Genomic DNA, 3,540 nt, shown 5'->3' with positions numbered 1-3,540 from the left:
GGAGCGCTGCTGGCATGTGTGTAAATTTACTTTTAAAAGCAATAAATCAATGTTAAATTAAACAGCTGGGTACCCTGTCTAGGAGAAGGTTCAGTGTTTAAGAAGACCTTGATGGGAGAAATGTGCTATTTAACAAGACACCAAAAAAAAAAAAAAAGTCAAATTTTTATTGTGAGCTGAGGCAAGACTGGCCTGGGAACTTCTCTGAACTTCCTAGAGGATGACGAGGCAGTGTGAACTGTATCTACTTGCCATCCTGAGAGCCTTACATATGTTTTCAGGCATCAGGAGGCAAGGAGGTTTCGTGGAAATGTCTTAGATGTTTTGGAAATTGTCGATTAAGCTCTCAGATCCTCTCTTTATTGGCTTAGGTTTGTTGGAGGAGGGGTTATGATTTTTGTGTGTGTGTGTGTGTTTTTCTGTAAATACTCTAACCTGTGGAGATATTTTAATGAGCACATTGAACATATTCTTATCAAATGGTTCCTTTATTCTCAATGTGGCTGTTTCGCCCAGGATATGGCATAGTGGAAAAATAAAGAGATCTGTTATTGCATATCTGTTATGCCTGTTTTCATTGAGAAGTAAACCTGAGAGGGGAGTAGCATTTAAAACTCAACTGGAATGTTGTGCTAGTCATTTTCTAAGGGTTCTTTCTTTCTTTTGTGGTTGGTTGGTGGTGGTGGTGATGGTGGTTATTTGTTTTGTTTTGTTTTGTTTTTTTTTCCCCAAAACACTTCACTGGGAAAAATTGTATGTGTGGGGTTGGGGCAGGGGACAGAACAATAGAAAACCCAAGCTCGGCTCTGTGTTCTAAGAACAGTGTGAATCAATGAGTTATGACAAAGGCAATCATCAATAGCAGGAAATTAGGATAGTTTAAGGCTAGCATATATGTGCGCTGGATTTCTGTTCCTCCACTCCCAATCTGAAAGTAAAATTCTGGAAGGGCTCAACAGAAGTACTTTAGGAAGCAGACGTATTATTGAGAGGAGCCTTCTTGGTCTTTTGAATTCGGATCGACTGCTTTCCAAGGGAAATATGTTGCTCTTGCCTATACAGAAACCAGTAGGTTTATTCCTTATTCTTTACTTTCTTCGCATCACAATCTCAGGAGCTTTGTTCTGCTAGCCCAGGTCCGCAGAATATTCATATAATTGGGTAACATCATTTAAACCTTAAAAAGAAAAAACTGGAAAAAGTGCTGTTTTTCCCCTCAAGCTACAAACTAACAGGCGTGTTTGGCAGCATCCGAGCTACCTTTGACTTCTCTTCAGCCAAAGGACCCGGGTGCCCAGAGAGGACTGAGCTTGTACTGTTTATGTTTAGGAGGCAGCGTTCGGCTTCCATGACCTTCCGTGGCTTGTTAAGCAAATCCGTGTCCTGTGCGGCTCAGGGGTGGCTCGGCCGGGCTGGCAGGAGGCGCCGGGCAGCCTCGCAAGCTCGGGACGACTCCCCCAGTCCTGCTGGGCCTGCCCCGCGACGTGCTTTCCGGGGCGCGGGGGGGGGCCTGGGCGCCCTGGGAGCCCCAGGTGAGCCCCAGGTGAGCTCCAGGTGAGCCCTGCAGGCGCTGCTCCGTCCGCGGCTGGAAGGGAAGGTGCAGCAGCAGGGAGACCCCCGGCTGGGGGGGCCTGGGGGGGGCGGGGGGACCCCAAGGCCGCTGGTCCTAATTAGAGACCCCAAGCAGCCCCGTGAGCAGCTGTCCCTTTAGCCTCAGCTGGAGGCAGAGGGCTCCGTGTCACCTCCGGAGTCAGGTCGGCTCGGGCCGGCCGGTGGGGCGAGGGGTGGGCGCCGCAGGGGGGGCGCTCAGGTGACCCGGGCGCCCCCAGGCCCCTCTTGGCCCCCCGGTTCCCTGGTCTCCGCTCGGGGCTGGACTCGGCGCACTTTGCTTCTAAGTTTGCTTGCTAGATGGCGCTCGGTGTCTCAGGACCTTCCACTTCAGACTTCGAGCGGCTTCTCAGCACCGTTGTTCTCAACTAGTCGTGGGTGATCGGCGAGCCGGCCCGGGGCCCGGGGCTCGCAGGGCTGCCCCCGCCCTGGGTCTGACCCCGCGCTCGCGCCCGGATGCTGGCAGCGCAGGTGGCAGCTCCCCACCTTACTCGGGGCGATCCTAAAATTCAGTGAAACTCTGCACCTGAACTTAGGGCATATTTATGGCTCAATTACTCTTTGTGATGCATTTCAGAAAGCACTTGAGTAACTTTTCCTCCAGTAATCTGATTGAGGTTTTCAGGAAGAAGATAAATCAGCAGGTCCAGATGGATATTTGCAGTCCTTGAGGTTTACCACCAGGGTCCACCTCCCACTTCACCATGACTACCCATTCCCATTTCAAGATGAATTAGGCTGATCTTAGGGAACTTATTGCTCTCATTTATCATTTGTGGTGTACCATTAATTGATTTAAAAGTATCATAATTTGTTTAAAACCCAAATACTGAAATTCATACGCACAGAAGATGTGTTTTGGTATTGGTCCTAAAAGCCTACACAGAGCTTGTTTCACAGGAAGGGTGATTTATGGATCCTAATGTATATTTATTTCAAACACTAGTGACTCTTCTCAGATATTCAAAACACCTTTTAAAACTCCTTTGTGCCGAAGCACAAAGAGACAGAAAATCAATAGTTCTAAGTTTCTGATGGAAAAAAATTAAGATGAGCCAGAAAGAATTGGATATTGTTTTGTCGAATGAAGATGTCATTTTCTCTGCACCCACCGCTCCCACACTATTGTGTGTCCCTTAAAGATGAGGATGCAGGTGAGGAAGGGAGATGGAAGGAGAAAAAAAAAAAAACCCAAACCCCAACCTCTATACAGACATCTTGCAAACACTTTAACAAAAGAGAATTTAACTTGTTACTTGCTTTTAGGATTTAGAGAACTAACTTGTAGGGAAATGTTCCACCTTTGGGAAAATCAATAACACTCAGAGCTGTGTGGTTTGGAAACCTTTTATCAAACCTTGGCTGCTTTGGTGAAGAACCCCGCAAAGTCTCTCTCTAGGTGTTAGGCTGAAACTAGCAGGCGCTGAAAACCTAAAGCGGAAAATTTACAACTTGATCAGCCCCAGCCACACACCAAAAACCTGCTACTGCTGCAAACATATGTTCCAGATTAAGTTAAGCAAATGGCTCTTGTTTCTCAGGGTTGAAAGTTGATCATGAAAATTCAAATTTGAGTGAGTTGTGCTTCCAGTGGATCACCGGATCCTCAAATGCTTATAAATCCCTCCTAACTATTTCCTCAAGAGATTTCATATACTTTCTTATCTTCTTGAGAGCTTAATTTAGAAGCTCCTGGGAATTTAATCCAATCAGGTATTATCTACAGGGGACACCTGTAATTTCAAAAGTTGGCTAAGTTGAAAACGAGGTGTAGTCTTCCTTCTAATGCTAAAATGCTGGAGAGCTAATGTGGAGCTCAGCTGTTTTCGTGCTCCATTTCCTCGCATACATAACTCACTTTAAAAAGCAGAAATTAAACTCGATTTATTTTCAAGTTTCTTGAAAGTTTCATTCGCCAGAGGAGTAGGTGAT

Source organism: Vulpes lagopus, chromosome 4, assembly GCF_018345385.1.
Source record: "Vulpes lagopus strain Blue_001 chromosome 4, ASM1834538v1, whole genome shotgun sequence".
NCBI classification, from domain to species: domain Eukaryota; kingdom Metazoa; phylum Chordata; class Mammalia; order Carnivora; family Canidae; genus Vulpes; species Vulpes lagopus.
The sequence above is the reverse complement of the archived record's forward strand: the minus strand, read 5'-3'. Positions refer to the sequence as shown.